The sequence below is a fragment of the Anas acuta genome, chromosome 10 (genome assembly GCF_963932015.1).
Source record: "Anas acuta chromosome 10, bAnaAcu1.1, whole genome shotgun sequence".
Lineage (NCBI taxonomy): Eukaryota > Metazoa > Chordata > Aves > Anseriformes > Anatidae > Anas > Anas acuta.
In genome coordinates this window covers 15226336-15246170 of record NC_088988.1, presented here as the reverse complement: position 1 = coordinate 15246170, position 19835 = coordinate 15226336, and the positions used below count along the sequence as shown (strand labels likewise).

The 19835-nt window shown below is 39.9% G+C and overlaps 1 long non-coding RNA gene across 1 annotated transcript in view; it reads right to left on the bottom strand.

The window, feature by feature from the left end:
- Positions 1-13850, bottom strand: part of LOC137861897 (uncharacterized) — a 32327-nt gene extending 18477 nt beyond the window's left edge. Inside the window, exons 1-2 of the long non-coding RNA XR_011099913.1 lie at positions 13778-13850; positions 11390-11478 (exon numbers count right to left, since the gene is read on the bottom strand). This is a non-coding gene — a long non-coding RNA (uncharacterized lncRNA). The remainder of the gene's footprint in view (positions 1-11389; positions 11479-13777) is intronic.
- Positions 13851-19835: the final 5985 nt, after the last annotated feature.

Genomic DNA, 19835 nt, shown 5'->3' with positions numbered 1-19835 from the left:
ACAGGCTGCGGGCTAATGCCTCTTAGCTAGACACATGATAGGGCCACAAGCTTACTTTAAATGGGCTGCCCAAATAACTCTGGAGTGATTAAAACTGGGAGTGTTTCCTAACAAAACATTCCTTAGGTAGAAACAATGAACATTTTGGTTAAAAACATGCAGATTTTTTTTTTTCTCCAAAAGGCTATGGAAGTAGGGTCCTGTGCAGTTTTCCACTTCAGCCAATTCCCTCTCGAGGGAATTATGTTGACTTCATGTAGGAGAGGCAAAATGATTAGCTGACCAAAGGGCTTGGCATGAATGGTTTTTCTGATACTAGCACCTGCTATGATATTAACAAATTGAAGAGCAATGGTGCTCCAAGAAACTAAGTGTATAGGTAGGGGAAGATTCAACTGGAAAACAGATGCTTTAAGAGTGCCACAAATTTAAAGAGCTGCCATTTGAAAAGGTGCCAGAAGTAAATCACCACTTACCCTACAAGGAACGAAAGTGAGTGCTTGAGCACGACCGAGATTCCGCACAAGGTTTGTGTCATACATTTCATTCAATAAGGCAATCAAGATGATTAGGGAGTGTAGGAAAGGCTCATTAATGACCACAGCAGACATTGAGTCAGCCTTTCATTTATTACCAGCGCATCCGGACAGTTTTCATTTATTGGGTTTTTAATTTAAAGAAGCAAAATTTATGTAGACAGACACATGACTGTGTGTTGTACCAATCCTTATTCACGTTTAAAAGCTGCCCCTAGCTTTATTGAAGTGATTTGAAGCGATACTGGCAAAAACCAACAACGACAACAAAAAAAAGTGCTTCACAATTTGCACGTTTCCTTTAGTTACTTATTTCACTTCGGGTACTGAAGTAAAAATGGCATAAGAATTTAGCCAGGGATTTTATCCTTAAGATGCAGAACAGAACCCCAAAGCTATAACTGATGACAATACTCAGGAGTACGTCTTCAGCTTCAAAGACGGAAATTTTGCATACTAATCACTGGGATTTTGGAAGAAGAGTTACAAAAAGCAAAGGCAAAAACGACAATGGAAATGCATGCAATTGGCAACAACTGTGGCTGAGATTGCAAAACAGCACCCTTGTAATGAGAACAACATGGAGCATGATTTGCCTGGCCGTCCATTTGAACTGAACAACGGCATTATCTCATGGATTCACAGCTGTTAGTGAGGTACGGAATCTGTCTTCCCTACGCCCCGTAACATGGATGGGAGCTGGAAACGTGGCGTTCCTCATTTCACTACATACAGAAGAAGTTTCGCTGCATGCACACACACCTAAGCATGCCCAAGCATTTTTTCCTGTTTCTGTAACTGGAACATGGGAGCTATGGTTTCAAATGAGCAAAAAGAGCGTTGCACAACACCGAAGCCATGCAGAAGAAAAACATGGACCAGATTTCATCAGTACGTGGCAATTATGTGACCACAGTAATGCTACAAAATGGAAATGAAAAAAAAAAAAAACAATTGAAATCCTGAACCAACAAAGGTTCACCTGGCAAACACTGAGACTTCACTCAGTAAATACAAAAGATTTTGCTACAAAAATTGACCAAAAAAAGTTCAGCCACACAAAACCGCGAATTTTAAGACTGAGGTTTAAATATGGCAGCTATAAAAATGAAAGCTGAGGGATCACACAACAGAAATAAATAGAACAAAGCCATCAGACCCTAACAGACATGGCTCCTTGACAATAAAAGTTGAATGTTCAGATCCTTGGCTACTGCAAAGACAACTGTTCCTATAATATGAACTGTTTGTTTGTTTTTAAATGGAAAACCTTCCTCTGTCCAGTGCCAACTACCACTCAGCCCTTATGTATGCCGTGCAAGAGGTCAGATGGAAAGACTTGGTGGTACCTTCAAGTTTCAGAGCAATACACTTTGAGCTGAGCTCATTTCCCAGCCCCAGAGGACACAGAAGGATGCCAGTATGTGTCACTTGTCTAATATAGTCAGTCAGTCTTCTAGAGCATCACCAAGGCATGAGATAATGAAAGCAGATACCTTGATAAGACAGGAATTTAATTTCATTGATGTGACACTGTGTATCAGTAAGAAGTAAAGGACTACATCAGAGCTTAACTGCTCAAGTTCCCAGATTTTGAAGTGTGAACCTACACCAGAAGCAGCAACAGACAGCTCTCTGGGATGCTTCTTGTGCCAAGGAAGCAGACGGAGCACTTTGCTGTCTGCCTGCAGTGGAGGAACACTGTAGGAACAGCAGAGCCAGACCCAATGCCACAGCTGGACAGCAGGGCTCAAGAAAACACTGGGCTTAGCGTGGACTGTGACATGCTGATTCCATCAGACAGGAACAGCGTGGCGAGGGATGGGCAGAGGGAACATCGGGTCTCCCCAGTCCCATGTCTCTGTGCTCACCAAAGCTCCTCTTCAACCCTCCAGACCTCTTACAGACCTCTCGCTGATGGGACAACCTCCTGTGGGGCAGGGCACAAGCTGGTAGCGCAGGAAGAGACTGACACTCTAGGGAACTACCACCGACCAGGACAGGGTTCTTGATCAAACTCCTTCCCAGGCAGAGGCTGATGAGCAGCTTGTTTCATTGCTGCTTGGGCATATCACAGGCCCTGTGTTAACTTGTCTGGGGGAGGAAAGAAGAGTAAAGGACCATAAAAATCTGTACAGCAAAGGAGGCACAGCAGTATATTACAGGAGTTCTTCCTCCCCCTGGTAGCTCAGTATCTCCTCATGGTGGAATGGGAGTGTTTTATTTTTGTTTTTCTTTCCATTAGAAGATGACCTTTGCTCCAACCAGGCTGATCTGCTGCAGAGCCAACATCCGCCAGCTTCCAGGGCTTGTGCTTCCCGAAAGGCAGCAGATACTTTCTGCTGCTCCAGCTTCCTTATTTAATCATGCATCCATAAATCAAAAGCAACCAAAACTGATTTAACATTTGGGTGAGAATTTAGAGCAGCTGAAGAGTGACCCAGACTGAGTCACTGCCTGATGGAGTTTCAAACAGTTCAACTGTAAACATAGCTGAACTCATTGTTGCATTAACCCCCCTCCGCCCACCCTCCCAAAAAAAATAAATTCTGAACTGCAAGTGCATTGCTATGAAAACGTCACTAAATGCCAAATGAAAGATGTACAGAGAAACATATTTCTTTTGGAAACTGACCAAATGAACATCTGGTCGCTTGGTTATCTCGAAGAACCCATCAGAGGATAATGACAGCACCATTAGATGCACTACTGTAATTAATAACACGTTTCAATGGGCTTAAACTTGCAAAGTGCTGAATGCTGCTGTTAAGATGCATCCTCAGATCCTACCTAGCTCAGTGAAGAGTGAACCATTGATAATTGGGAAGATATACCAGGGAAAGGATGACGCACTGCTCTGACACTGATAAGCCTTCGCTACTAGCTGCAGTCAGATAGCAGGACACAGCACAAGGACAGCTGGTCTGACTCTATACAGTATTCATTACCTTGCAAACAAGTGTTTTGAAATTATCAATAATGGCTTTTAAAGCTGAACTCCTAAGACGTACACAGGAAAGAATACAGAACTACAGGCTGATAGTGCTGCAGAAAGTAAAAACTGCTGCACTTGGGTTTTGCTTCATTTTATAAAGCTGATAGGTTGCCCTTAGGAAGTGGACTCTAAAGCCTACACACACAATTGGTCATAATGTTGGACTTCAACAAGGAAACATGAGTTATTCTAACATTTAGGATGGTCACTATATTGGTGGAAGTGTGATTGCTATACAAGATACGACTTTTGCTTTGGAACCATGGGGTTGTGTTTCACAGCTGAGTTATGGCCCCAGTACACAAAGCCACAATCCCACTGAAAAAAAATCACCTGCAAAAAAAAAAAAGTCTATCTGCAGTGAAAATCCTACCTGCACAAATTACTTGGCACCTCTGCAATGGAGGGTACAGATGAAAACAATTGCAGAAGTATCAGTGGAAGGGAACTCCAAGATTTCCTGTTCCAGTCTCCTGCAGGACTGTCACAAACAACAGATGAGCCACAGCTTTGTCTAGCCAGCCCTTGAAAACACATAAGGACCTCTGGCCAACCTCTTCCAGTACTGCTGCACCTCCCTTGGGAAAAGTTTCTCCTCTGAATCTTCCCAAGGCACCTTTTGTGGTTGTTGCCCTTTGTCTGTCATTGAGTAGCTTTGTCCTTGTCTTACAACCCCTGTTGCTCTCCCTCATACAGAAAGGTGAGAAATGACACAGAGTGAAATCCTCCAAGACACAGCATCCCTAAAAACTCTGTGGTACAGCTTAAAAACTTTGAAAAATTAACACTCTTTTCTACTCACTCATGTGAGAGACTTCTAAGTTGACTTTTCCCTATGCCACAAGCTACCTTCAAACACATTATAAAACCATCCCCATGAACTATCCGAGTGAGCTATTTAGATAATATTAATAAAATGAGAACAGGAAGCAAATGATTTCCCCCAGCTCAGCAAAAGCAATACTAAGAACATTTAGGTAGGGGGGTTATTATAAATACACATTTTTAGGATACATACCTGAAGATCCAATTTATGATATGCTAAAATCTAATTTTAGATCTCTAATATTAGATAAAAAGCACTGTGATCACAAAATGCAAAGAGATGTTGAGAACAAACTCCTTCTGCCACCTTTTTTCATAGCTGATTCGGAAAATAAAAAGCCCTTCTGTCAGATCAGACGTCATTTGTCCTACTACCGACACCACAAACCGCACATTGTTAGCTCACCAAGTACAGAGAAATGCAATCATGTGCCTTACCCTTATCCAGATCGAATTTACGCCACTGGGTGCTTTGATAGCACATTGATCAGATATTAACTATCATGAAACCACAGCCCACATTGTCAGACAACTGCGTAACGCAACCAGGTGATCTTATAGATACTTGATTGTACCTGCATAAAATCTCCAACATCTGAGGAATGTGCCTTACCAATGTGCTGAATCCTGAAACCCAGGGAAGCATACCTATCTTTCGCCATTCACTTTCAGAACAGATTTCTGATAATATTCAAGTTGTGGATAGCTTCTCATAGTGCCAAAAACAGCTCAGTTAATCAAATCAAAGTTAGTTAAATATTTAGGATAGCTTGTGTAGCCCTATCTTCCCACGTTTAAAAACTAAACAGCTTATTTCACTAAATAGAGTCAACAGAACATGCAGTTGTGCCATTCATCGAGAAATTCAAAAGAATTATAGCTAAGTGGTTTGCACAATCTATATTTAGTGATCCTTACTCACGAATACTTAAACTCTAGATATGTCCTTAAAGTATTCTTAAAAGGATTGGCAAGTATGCCCATGCGTAAAATATGATAATCCTATGTTAATTCTCCTCCTTACCACACCGTAGATGCCTGGGAACAAACCATTGAAAGTATTAAGCTTGCTTGAGTTTGCACTGCATTTGTATTCATTAACCAGACTATTAGTGGGAGCATTTAGAAATCCATGACTTTTCTGATGGACGCGTATGTACATTCACTGCCTGTATTATTTATTTGTGTGCATGTCCGTCTATCCATCCACCCGCCTCTGCTCTTGCACGCATACAGATCAATATGTGTCTCTGTGTATTTACGTCTTTCACCAGTCTCAAGACATTCAGTCTACTTTTCTGGCACCAACTCTGGGAAACTACTGATTTAGCTAATGCCCTTATGACTGAGAGAAAAAAAAAAAAAAAAAAAGAGCTCAACGCATCGTAGACAAGAACCAAGGCAGAAAAAGTAGAACAGACAGATGGAGGTGTAAAAAAGGGACATATTTATGCTAAATTCAAGAAAAATAAAGGGATTAAGGGGATGTCACAGACTAGATGATTTAAGAAGGGGATTTCTTCTGAAGAAGGGATATTTCTCTTGTAGAATAGAAATCTATCATGTATTCTAACCAGGGTTAATTCTAACATCTAGAACAAATCTAAATCTTAAAACCAAGATTAAGAGTTGGCTAGTGGTGCCTATTATATCTGTCAACTGTTCTGCAAACCAGGGAGGAAATATTTTATGTTTGGATTCAGCCAATACAATAACAATATTTATAGGCTGCCTTGGGAGCAATAATAATTTTACATGGTTTTCAGTATTCAACAGAGTATTTACAGGGATTTGAATTATTGTAGCGTGTTCAGATTGTTTCTCCCATCCTCTTTCAGAGATCCTGGATTAAAGAGCCAATCTCCCTTCTCCTCTCTGCCAGTCTACTATATAAACTGTGTATTTGTAGGGCTATCAGAAACAGCAAAGCAGTTCATTCTCTAAATATTCTGAGCTAAACGTACCGCCTCCTTTGTATCCTCACTCAGCTGAGGGCTTTCATGCTCCGGCCCTGACACCTGATCATTACCTTGGTCTAACACAAGCCTACTGTCCCAGTGTTTTCATCTCCAAGCGGTCTGACCACTTACGGATATCTATACCTTCATTTTAAACCATACCAGAGCACTAGGGCTTGACAAAGGAAGCCCTATGGTCACGGTGATATCAGGAAACCACACCTGCCTTATGTTTAAATCAGTGAGCGAGCTCCTCTCCTAATGTGCTAAGTATTTCTGAGACAAAAAGGCTAATTTATCTGCCGAGCTACTGCTCTGCTCCTACTTCATCCCGCAGGCACATGGAGCATGCAGCAAGCAGTCAGGCTCAAAACTACTACCGATACTCGTGCAAAATGACTATGCTGTTACATGATAGCTTTTATCTGATCCTGTGCTTAACATATCCATCTAAACCCCTAGTGCTATTAGGATAAACATCTCAGAAAACAGAAGTTATCTATTACTAAGTAAATAATTCTTTTCTTCCCCACCTGTCAGGCGTAGGCAAGAGATGCAGGCTGAACCGTGTATGCTGAATGAGGTGACTTGGGTTGGATTGTCAAACTCATCACCCTGCATGACTCGGAAGAGTCACTCAATTCTGAGGTAGTCCCTGCACGTGGAAATCCCCCTGAATGGTATTTTAATAGGAGGAATGATGGTTTTGCTGTAAAACGCTGCTCTGAAATTACAGAGAAGGCATGAGATTTGCTCAGGCTGTAGTTGTATTTGCTATAGGGCATTGCACATCTAATACCCGGAAGGTAAGAAAAGCAGAGGGAATCTATGAAACTGCAGCAAACAGTGTAATGATAGCAACTGCGGTGATCTTAGAGAGAAAGCAGCAGCGTTACTATCAACACAGCACGGATGCAATGGGGGAATCTGGAGTATTTACAGCTGTTCATCAAACAGCAAAGCCTCGTTGCACTCCAGTTGGCAGAGAAACAATTCCATTTGCACTTCTCATGATTCTTTTATTGTTGACTTGGATTTAGCAGAGTATACAAACATTTCAGCCCTGATGAAGGCGTGAGACTGGGAACACTGGCATATTTTGTGAGTATAATTCATTTTTTTGTTCTGGTTGGAGCGTAGCACAGTGCAACGTTACTGCTGGGTGAACACCTGTAGTTAGAAAACATTGGTTTGCTCATAGGGCCCAAAGCCTGCCAAAATGTTTCCTGGAAGGAGATTTTAAAAAAATTTAAAATGGAAAAAAAATCCTCCAGTGTACAGAAAGTAATAAAAAAGCAGGCATGAAACTATTATTTCAGAGCCAGATGCGGAAACAACAAAATCAAGGAACTGAATCTCTTGAGGACGAATTTCAGCTTTGTCTGTAGGACAAGCTAAGGCTCATCTCAAACACTGTAGAGTTCATTTCCGCAAAGCTCCAAAATACAGGCTTATCCCAGTTTCTGCAAGAATTAAAATTCAAAGAAGTCAATGGGACCAGTACAGGGAATGACACTGAAACCTTTTTAAGATGGATTAATTTCACTTTTATGGAAAAATGCCATTTGGAAATGAAAAGTTTTGATTTCAAACTGTCAAAACATCCTATTTCATTTTCAAAATATGCTTTGGCTGCAATTTTTTGCCCGGTTTTGGTTTACAGAAATTGTTCCCCTTGCCCATGCCTCTTTTTATAACGTGCTGTGAAAACTCCACCATTGTGAAACTCTTTTCAGAGAATATCAGTTCCTTGAGAAAAAGGACTTGAAGACCTGATTTCAATAACAGTACATTACATTCTGCCTTCCTACAACAAAGTCATGTTCGTAGCTACTCTACCAAATAAATTCTAGAAACAAAGCACCACATTTTTGTCTTCTCCCCACTCAGATCTGTTTTTCTATTCAAGCACAGCAAACACATTAACAGGACTGAAATTCCTTCAAATTAATTTAGTTTGTATAATCTACATTTCCTTGCCTTTTGTTACTGGTGACATTAAGAAGTGTGAACCCTGGTTGGTGAACTGCAGTAAAGTAACAGGTATTAGTAATTTACACGTCCTTGAAAATTTTCATCCAGAGTCCCAAAATCCATTTTCAAAGGGTTGCTATAACTGCCCCCATTTCATATACTGGCAAAATGAGGCACAAAATTTTAAAGGGAACTACACAATGGCAAACAGAATCTGGACTTTTTCATTTTTCTGCTCCCTAAATAACACTACCTGCCATTATTTTACACTGATTTCTTCTCATGTCTTTTACGTATCTTACAGTTCAGCAGTTTGATACTTATCTTCTGGACTGTTCCCCTCTCTCTCTCCCCTCTTACATTTCACTTTTACTCTTTACTCTTTCAGTAGTTCTCCACACTGATTACGTTTCACACTTTTTTTCATGCTGTGGTTAAACACTTCCAGATATAGAAACAAGGGCAAGACATTAACACTTCATTTAACTGCTTTAGTTTAACCTACAAAGTAAAAAAATGTAGTGACACAGGAAGAGTTAAGAGATTTAAAGTTACTTTACATGTCATTCATTAACTATGATAGAGCTAGGTATACACAATTATTTTGCATTCTCAAAAAACATAACACCTATGGTTACTGCATGCTCCAGGAACACCTTTGACAAAGTCACTGAGAAGCCTCTCCTGCACAGGGGTTCCTTACAGAATCATGGTCTTTGGAGCAGGTTCCCATCTGTCATTCACTCTCATACTTTACTCCTTCAGATTTAACTGTATTTTTCTGATAAGCAATATAATCTTATGAAAGGTGAAATTTATTCCAGATGAGTAAGACAATAATGGCTCAATAGGATCTATGGTGATGGATTGTGTTTCCCAGGAGAGGAAGGCTTCTACTTATGTACATCTGAATACAGAATTAGGCCTTCTATGTACATGTATGTGAATTCAACATATTCTTTTAGCACGTAAGTTTGTTACTGCAGATTTACAGGAAATAGAGAAAAAAAAATTGACATATCACCAAAGTATCGATGTCTCTAAATAATGCCGCAACACAAAGCATCCAGAAGATGACTCACTGGAACTCTCACATTCACTACCATTAAAGCTTAACAGTGCATTTCTCCATGAAGGCTATGAAGCACAATCCATGATATTTTTGCCAGAATGCATCTATACAAGATTGTTGTGCTGCCCTGAAAATAAGCACTTAAAATATATACTTGCTCTTAGGCTTACCTATTACACTAAGGATCTTAGTAAATGTATCACCTCATTAATGCTTCAGAACATACTATACATGTAAATATTCATTTCAGAAAAAATGTGTAAATAAATCAATCAGTAATGTTGTACAGGGCTAGTGTAATACACACTGTGGTTCTCTACATGGAATGATAAAAGAACAGAGCATTCCACCCCTTTTTACAATAATCTCATGTAGTTTAAATTATCTACATCTATCAACTCCACACACTGGCCAAGGCTGCAACTGTGTGGACCAAATCCACAGAAGTCAATTAGTTATGCCAATTTGCTCCAGCTGAGAATCGATTCTCAGTTGTCTTTACACTTCCCATAGAATATTCTGTAGGAAGCGTTGCTTTAATGAAGGTTGGTCAGCATGTATGGGAAATGTCAACACGAAATCCCTTCTCACCATCGTTTGGACTTCTTAAAATAAACTGATTTTTTTCTTTTTTCTTTTTAAACACCTAAAGAAACCATAGGTTTTCTTTAAAATAGCAGACAAATTTACAATATCTTTAAGGAAACAGCTTCAACATCAAAGACTTGGTAAAAGTACTCTCCTCCTTTTCCTTTGGCAGGGTTTCCTAGATTTGCAATTAAATCATTAAAAACACTCTCACCCAGATGCAGTTGATGTGGAATAATCACAAGAAACATAGCAAACAAAAGAAAGATCACAAAATACATTAACTTTTACTAGCCGTGCTGGTGTGCATTAGCATTTTTAATAATGACCTCATTACCATTTAGTTCAACAAGCAAACAAAACCTGTTTATTTGATAATTTATTTATTCTAAAATAATGCAACCTTTTTTATTTGCCCTTGTTATGAGCTCACTAATGTTAAAGGCACCACTACAATCAGTTAAGTAATTATCATAGGATAAAAGCCTTCACCATGAAAAAGTTTTGTTTGAAAAAGCATGAACTGCGATTCTCATTGATAGCTTTCACCAAGTGCAGGATTCAGTACATTGTAGCACAAAGGCCAAGATTATCTCCCTCTGTTAAAGGCTTAAAATTCTACAACCAGACCATGCCAGTTACCAGTATCAGATTATGATAACAAGATCATGTTCAGTTATAAAAACAAGTGTCTAAACTTTTCTCATGTCACTTTCTATCTAAGTCCCGTTGCTAGTTGTGAAAGGACCCATCTGAATGTGTGTAGAAGCTCATTTTAAAGCTAGCTCTTTGAACTGGATTCATGGGGTATTTGCATAAGAAGATTTGGGTAAAAAGAATGGGCTGGTGCTGCATCTGCCCATTAATATGCCTGCTAATTCAGCACATTGTAAGCCTATTGATGTATCACAAAAGGCTCAAATTCAAGGACAGTTATCCTATTGCCATTGTTAGGGTTTGAATTCAAGTAATATGTTCACTATAGGAATACAGTTGTTACAATTAGATATTTTTCTATAATGGTATAAAGAACCAACGACAATCAGAATTACAATAACACTGATAAAACTTTAGAATTCACCAATTCTATTATTTAAAAAGATGCAGGTGCTGATTAATTTTGCTTTGCATAATACTTGGATCTAGAGTACTGGCATACTTAAAGAGCAGAGGCAAATTGTGGCAATATAACCTACCAAAGAAAGCATTCTGCCTTTAATGCCGATGCACATTTATCTTGCTTACAAGAGTTTTAATAAAAAATTAAAACACTAAACCGAGCTTCAACAGAGTGGAGGAGACCTACATGAGGAGCACAAGTAGTGGGTATTTTAATCCTGCTTATGAAAAATGCAAAAGCACTGCTCGTGCTATCAGGGGATATCCTACACAGAACATTTTTACGGTGAATATGAATTGTTTGAGAACACTGTATACTCACAAATGGAAAAAAAAGGGCAGAGGCAGTGATTCATGCAAGAGGTGTCGAGCAGCCAGCACACCAGCTCCGCAGCGGACTCAAGGCAGACACTGAGGCAAGCAGCGAAATAAAAAGCTGTTAGCTGAAGCGCTGTAAAGAGTTTTTAAGCACGCAACACAAACAGAATACTAAAGGAGAGACTCAAAGGAAACACACGTGGAGGACAGCAAATGAAGCTTAGTTAAACTTAGTTCTTCGAGGGTCCTTGGTGTGAGACTACAGCATGCGGGAGAATAAACGTGTACAGTGACAGCGATTCTCCGAGAGAGGCCGTGACAGCCTCTCACCAATTCCCCGTAGGAAAAGGCCGGCCTCGGAGGCCGAGGGCCCGGGCACACCGCGGCCCCCATTGTGCTCGTGCTCCCACACTGACGCGCTGTCACGGGGCGGCCCAGCCGCCAGATCCGGGGGCACGGCTGCATTTTTCTCACTCCGCATCCCTCAGAGAAGACATCAAAGACCAGAGAGATGTGCTCTTTGTTTTGTTTGGTCTCTGACTCTCAACATGTGGTTTCGCAGGCCCAAACATCGGCACCTTTTAACCTATTCTGTTCAGCTTAGGCCCTGGCTTCATTTGAGCATTAGGGAAACTATAGTAACCAATAATCTGCCTGTCCCTGAATAGAAACTATGTACCTTGTCACACAAGAGCCCGAGGATCACCATTCGAGACAAGTTCCTTTACAGGCCCTCGGCTTTCTTTGCTGGGGCCCGGCCTGTCTTGCTGAAAAGGTGTCAAAACCCTTCGCCTCTTTGCAATGGGGGATCTGTGTTAATGTTAATTTATATTTAACAAATAGGATATTGTCCCCCAGAATGTATAAGTATTTGATTATCTATTACAAATGTTTTCATCAAGTCATAAATGAGGGCCCTTGACAAAAGGCAAAAGGTCTTTGAGGAGAGCAGGATGCAACGGGGGAGGCTGGAGGCGGGCGAGCGTCGCGGTGCGCTCGGTTCTTGGGTTGGTGGGTGGGTTGGTGTGGTGGTTGCCCGCCTGGTACGGGTGCTGGCACGAGCTCCAGAACCTGCCCAACAGCCACAGACTGGCCTGAGGACCAAAAACCAGCTTGAAACTTGGCCACAAGACGAGCAGCAATGCCTCTCTCCAGGCTTGCCTTTGCTGAGTCAAAAGCTTTCTACATGCGTAAGTTGCAAAACAGAACTTTGTTAGTTGTTGATTTTATTTATGTATGGATTTTGGTAGCGATCTGATCTCCTGCTTAATGAGCCTCCCCCCAGGCACTGGGAAAATGTTATCACCAGTCCCATTTTTCACTCACTCAATCTCTAATCCTGTGTTGCACTGTCTTGTTATTAGCAGGAAAAACAACAACAACAACTCTGTATATCATGTAGATCAGAGCCAAGAAAGAAAGGAACAAATGTCAAGGGTTTGAAGAAGCGATTCACATCCAGCTTCATTTCATCTCTGTCACTCTCTCCTGACTCTGTCATGCAACAGCCGACTGCTAACACATTTCCCTCCAGTGAAAATGACATTTTTGCTTTCTTTATAATAGTTTAATATTAATAGGGAGGGGAGCTAAACTGTCGATGTTGCACCAAAACACTGTACAGCAAATTGAGGTATTTGGTATGAAACTTAAGACCTTCTGCATTAAGCTCTTTCACAGTGACCTGACATAAACTGGCAACTGGCAGCCGTCTGCTTTTGGCAGCTTGGCATATTTGGTCATTTATTGGGTGCATGTGAAGATCAAATGGGTTAAGATTCTTCTCCTTAAACAGCAGGGAAAAGAACATCAAAAAGGTGTAAATTTCATTTCCCCAGTTTTGATTAAGTCAAGCATGAAATGAAATGTAATACTCTCAAGTGGCAAGGGTTTATACTATTGATGTTGTTACTTCTGCTTCACAAAGCCCAATCAGCCGACAGCGAGTTGAACAAGCTAACAGAGTTTTAGGGTGGCCAGATGGAGGGTTTTTACTATGGTTGAAAAGACAGCTTAGTGCTTGCCTCTTCAAGCCAAGTCAATGCCAACTGTGTGAAATCCTGGCCATTCTACCCCTTCTCCCCCCCTCCACCCGCTCAATGCTGGTGGCTAGCACCATACAGCCCTGATAAAAAACAATCCCTTCAGCAAAACAATGTGCTGAATGAATATTTTTCATCAGAAGTGTTGTTTATCTTCCCCTTAGTGCAGAGATTTCTGAATTCCTGATTCAGATCAATATCAGTATATTTAAGTTAAGCATTATCTGAAAAGAGGCCCTCACAAAAATGTGTTGCTTCTCTGAGATTATAACATTAATTGTTTCAGGTGGCATGGCAAAGCAAAAAAAACTACCCGTGTGCTATGGGAATAAATGGAGATTTAAAGCTACCTTGTTCGTCCGTTCCGCGAAACTGGAGTTAATTCAGAACGCAGGGAGATGCACATTGAGGAACTCTTTAGATCTAGATACAAAAGTAACAGGTCTTAAATTGAGTGTGGTCTTACTGCGTTAGGAAATTTGTCCGTTTTTTATAGGTGCTTTTTCAGGCCCCTTGTTCCCACTACATTCTCAAATTTAATGCTCTTGCCACTATACAGCTGGACTAGAATAGAGTGGCTTTAGTAAAGACTTAATAGAATCTTTAATGCTTCTAACAATCCACTCCCATTGAACTGCATTAAGTAGATATTATGGAAGGACAAAGAGCTAAATAGCTCAACATCAACCTCATTAGGCATGCAGGCAGGCCTTGAACCATTTTATGGGCAAGTCTATTGTTAGTACACTCACCAGGTTAGCTTTAAATTGCAAATGATACCCTGAAAGGGGAAGAGAAGTTTTGGAGAATGGCCTCACAGAAAGAAAATCATTTTAGGCTATAAGAAAATGAAAGGCATTGTTAAAATTGCTCTGACCGTAGCAAATGAAATACATCATGGACTTGAGAGGCTGAATGCTACACTTGAGGGTTTTTTGTTGGCTTTTTTTTTTTGTCCGTTTAGGAATGTGGTATACATCAGAATATAAACAATATACAATCTGTAAGACTTAATAAGGGTGGCTCAACATACTATCCTTTGTCTGAAGTTAAACAAATGAGATGAGCCCAATAATTAAGTGGATGGGGAAAGACAAAAACCATCTCATTTGAATAAATAGTCGAGTCTGGAGAACCTTATGTATCAGAACTTTCCAACTTTGCGGTTCTTAATCAATAAGGACTCATTTAGACCAGTCCAAGCTTTAGCAATTGAGTGTTCAAAAACATTTAAAAAATTCTCTCAAGAATTGTTTGCAACTGCAAAGTGTTTTAACAACTGACATTATGATGCTGCAAGTCTGGGAACGTATTCCCAAGCAGAGCCCTTCTCTGTCACCTTAGTGGATGAATAATTTTGCCTTTGCATATTCCTTGTCATAAATGGCAGGAATGAAGGGACCCTAAGGACCGCACTGGCAGGATTGGTGCTGTACAAGCAGAGTAAATTAAAACAAGGATTAGAGCAAGTATGATTGGGGATGACAAGCAGGGCAGTTGTCGCCGCACAATGTGCCTTTTTGCCCATATGGTCTGTACCGAGCTTACACAGCACAAACCCTCTAACATGGATGCTTATTAAAGCATTCCTTCTTGATCAGGACAAAAAGTCCTTAAAGCTTCATGTCATAGGAGAAAAAACAGTGCTGCTTTCACACACTCAGGCAGCAGCCTCAAGCACTACTATTTATAAAGCTTTACATGCCAATTTTTACTTTTCATTAGATTAATATACAAAAAAAAAGCCTATAAATCTGAAAAATCTAGGTTACAATCTGCAATCACAGTTATGCATTGTACAGGTTCTTATTAAATATGAGAGTGAATTAATTGACAGCTTATTTTAAACAAAAATCAGACACTTAAGGTACTGCAGGACTTCCTACAAAAGCATGGATTTACAGCATCCACAGAACTCAGGTCATTTAACTACCATTGAGTGGATAATGAAGGTATGGAAGAAGCTCAAAACAACTTAAGATTCATCCTTAGGAAATATTTGACTGATCATATGCATATTATAATAAACAAAACAGAAGAGTAGGGCGGTTTTCTTATACTTATAGGAGCAGGAAAGAGCAATTCTGTCACTAAACACTTATGTCACCTCACAAGACACATGTAGTTTTCTTAGCTTCAGCTCCTCCATCTGTAAAACTGGAATAATTACATTACACTTGTTATAATGATCCCCAAAATATAAACATATTAGTCACTACTTCCTTCCACTGCCCCACCTCCCCTTTCCCCCATAGATTTATTTATTTTACTCATGATTACATCCTGATTTATGTAAGGGTATGGAGATTCCAAAAATGCCCAGGAACAACTTAAATCACTAGAGAAGAGTTTCCCTATAGCAAGTTATTATTATGGTGATGCTTTCCTAGTCCTGCAACAAGCCACTCAAGAGGCAAGAAAACAGAAGTGAAAGACCTTTTATTTAGATTTTGTTCCTTTGTGCTTTGCAGTACCACTCTATCTGACCACAAGGCATCATCAGGTTTGGAGTATTCTTCCCGGGCTGATCTCTTCTCCCCAGCCAGAACAGCCAGTTCTGCAGTAGCCATGAACTTAGGCAAGCTCCCAAGTGGAGCAGCACACAAAGCACTGCATTAACCAGTAACAGCACTGGCACTTAGAACATTATAGGTGCCCCTGGGAATCACCCAAAAGCGCCTGTTAAACTAGACAGGTTTTTGTAGAAACCCTAAGGCCTTTAGGGAAGAGTCTCACAGTCACAAGCAGAACCTACTCAATTGCCCTTGATGACTATAGCTCTTCCCAGCTTTGCGCCACTACCACAGGTGACATTATTGCTTGCTATCGCTCCTACTTGTGGGAGCTGGGGTCTATTTACAGGGTACTGGGATTGTTCCTCAAAGCCAAACCATTCTTGTGCTTTGTGGATTCAATAACATGAGATTATCGTTATTAATAACATGAGAGTTTTCAGCAACATTCACCGTATCGTAATAGCAAGCACGCTTCACACATCAGCAAGCTTTGGCTGCTGCAGAACAGCACAAGCTCCATGAATGTGGGACAGCTGTCTCGGCAGACAGACAACGCCGACTGTCAACAAATACAGTCCCAAATCAGCCTCTGTATGGGAATGTCCTTGGTCAACTTTTCTAAGTCTACGAGTGATATAAAAGATGTCCAACACTGATGGTGTATGAGGAGACCATTTAGAAATAGTATCAAAGATCAAAAAGAAGTGACTTAGAAAACAGTCCAAGACAGTTCCTTCCCATGGAAACAGCTATCTGAACTGAGATTTGGCCATTATGCCCCACATAATATGCCTGAGGCATCCAAGAACTGCAAGAATTTGAATTCTTTCAGAATCCATTTGTCAACTTTTTTTTGGCTTGGGTTATTTGCAAACAGTAACCTGAGCACCGTAAGTAGTAGCAACAGATAAGCCTAAAACCTCAAGTTCAACAACAGCTGCTTCACATGGGTATTTAAGATTTCCTTATAATATGCTTGCTTTTAGTAATTTAACATATGAAACTTTTTTTTTTTTTTTTTTGGTAACTACTATCTTAATTACATCCTCTAAAAATACAGCTTCTGAGAACCAGCTAAAATTGGTGAGTCATTCATGAGAGCAGACAGGTGAGAACCACAATTACAACTCCCTTCTCACTGGCAAACAGAAATTAGAGGCTGAACAAGTACGTTTAGGTACTAGCATAAAAGCTGAGTAAACAGTAATCAGAAGTGAGTCACATCAGTAAGCCTACCTGAGTCCAAAACTTGTTTGAAAGCTAAAAAGGAATGTTTATCCATTGAGATAAGGATCCTCCAAATAGCAAATCACAGAATTTCTAGCTGAACACCAGAATGGATAGGATACAAAGAAAAGGTATAGCATGTTAGGTATTTATTTTACCAATAATGGCATTTTCAACAGTTCCTAGATCCTATTTATTTAAGGACCTCAGGCTGGCAAAGAAATATTTCTGAGTATGAGCAACACTTGCGTCGCTAACCATGAACATATTTCACATTTCAGTTTCATCTACTCCACCGCAGGATTTAGACATAAATCTGCAGGAGCACAGAAGAGAATAGTCTGGAGAGGGGTCCAGCAGTTAGATCATCAAACCTGAGATTTGGGAGACCCAATTCAAATCCCTGTTCCGTGGGATTTAGGTCAGTCACCCCTCAATTATAGGTCAAGATACTCAAATGTATTCAGACACCATGCTCCTGTTACTCTCCTAACTCTCCCTGAAAATACGACAGACCTCTGAACTCCTGCAAGAAATTTATTACTTATCTAAATACTTTGGGGGATCAGGACTTGAGATTCTGTGTCCCCAGCTCCCTGTCAAACATGGAGGACTGCTCTGCCCTACTGGGCAATGAGAGTAAATGCCTTAAAGACTTGGAAGCACTCAAGGTTATAGATATGGGGACCAGATAAGGACTGTAAATAGGCCAGTGTAAATAAGTGCGGGTTAGTATAGTTCTATTTCTATACACATATGGTTGAAAGGGAAACATATTCTTCAGAACAGCATATATTTTTTCATACTTGATAGATTCTAATAAAAAATTGTTCAAGCCCTGGATTTATTTTTAAAAAGTTTTGTAAACATTGATATGATCATTATTTTAATTAAGAATCTAAAAACTCCTAATATTTTTGGAAGTTCTTTTAGAAAGAACAGGAATAAATCGATCTTAGCTGGAATGTTTCAGACAGCTACCCAAGCTTTCAAATCATGTACAATTTCCTGTCTGTTTATATAGGGAAGTATTGACAATCCATGAAGAGAAATTCAATGAAGTAAGTGTGAAGGACTTCCTATTTCAGTCTTCTCACTTAAATTCTAGATCGAGGCTACAAAATTAAATCAATAGATTACACACTCGAGGATATTTCATATGAAGTGACTTCTGCTCAGTCTGATCTAATCTACACTGAAATGTAAAACAATCAGTCTCTGAGAACTTTAAAGTATCACCAGCTTCATTGACTTCCTATTACTTAACCTCTTAAATGTGTTTGAGAATAAGCCAGGAGAAATTCCGTGAAAGGAGGACATCAGGCTTAATGGCTCAGTGATAGCACAGTACAAACCTTTAAAGTCATTATTACTGCTCTGATTTTAAAGGCATGTTTCCCCCTGCAGTCCTCTCATCCATCCCTCAAGATTAAATATTTTTCAGTAGGCTTCATACCACATGTAACACATTTCAGACCCATCCAGCTGATGCCCTGAAATCCTTTTCCGTCCAGAGAAATGGTAGCATCAGAAAACAGGTGAGCTATGTATGATTAGAAAGAGCAATGCTCCAATCCTGCAAAAGCACTCCTAGACGTGGGGTTGCCTTGCAACACTGCAAAGAGCCCCATAAATCTGAAAACGCCTGCAAGTGTTTGTGGGCTTGGTGCCCAAAGGAACTTCCACCTACAACTTCCACTGTACGAGGTCTGAGTGTAGGGTGGGTGAGAACTGCCACCTGGCTTCCCACGGGTCACTCCGAGACAGAGCCCAGATCCCCAAGCACCACTTTTTCATTTCATTAGTAAGGCTTATATGTTCCACTTTTCCTAGCAGAGCTACAAAAACGTGTATTTCCATCACTTCGCTTTTCAGCACTTCCACTGACTCAAAACAAGACTTGGGCACTGATGAGCCTGAGGATAAGCAAAAAACTTGACAACTCAACCCCCCCTTGTTTTGTGGAGGAGCGGACATGAAGAAAGACTTAACTGCAGTGTTCGATGATCTTTTTCCCATTTAAACAGAAATATCATCTATTTGTTAAAAACAAACAAACAAAAAAAAACACAACAACCATCAGATAGGATGTTTAGAAACTTTTATTGAAATAGGAATCAGTATTTTGTGAGTAAAAATGTTTGTCATAATTGTAGCCTATTTGTTCCAATGCAGACTGACTGTTGGAAAGAAGTTGCAGAAGTGAGTTTAGCTTCTTAGTGGAAATGAAGGTACCTCTGATCATTATTAAAAGATAAACATGTAGGTACTGAGAAAACTAATTAAATTTTGTTGAGTTATCAGGAAGTCCCTCATGAATATCCTCTGGGGTAGGCTCTAATGTAAAGAGATCTCAATTTTGTGGTTAAATAATTTGAAGAGATTAATTAGTAAAGAATAAGCATTAAAGAATCATATGAAGATAAAGGTAACTTTTTTTTTTTTTTTTACATTTTCCAGTTTTATTGCTCTATGCTTTCCTTGCTTAAAGAAGCTATTAACAAGATAGTTCTCTGAATTATTTTTAAATATTTATTAACTGTATGCTAGAAAAAAAAAATACAAAAACATCCTGAGATGAAAAGTTACCTCTAAACCAGATTTGCATAAAGGATTAAGCTCCTTCCAGTTCAGAACTACTTCTCAATCTCAATTTGGGAGAACT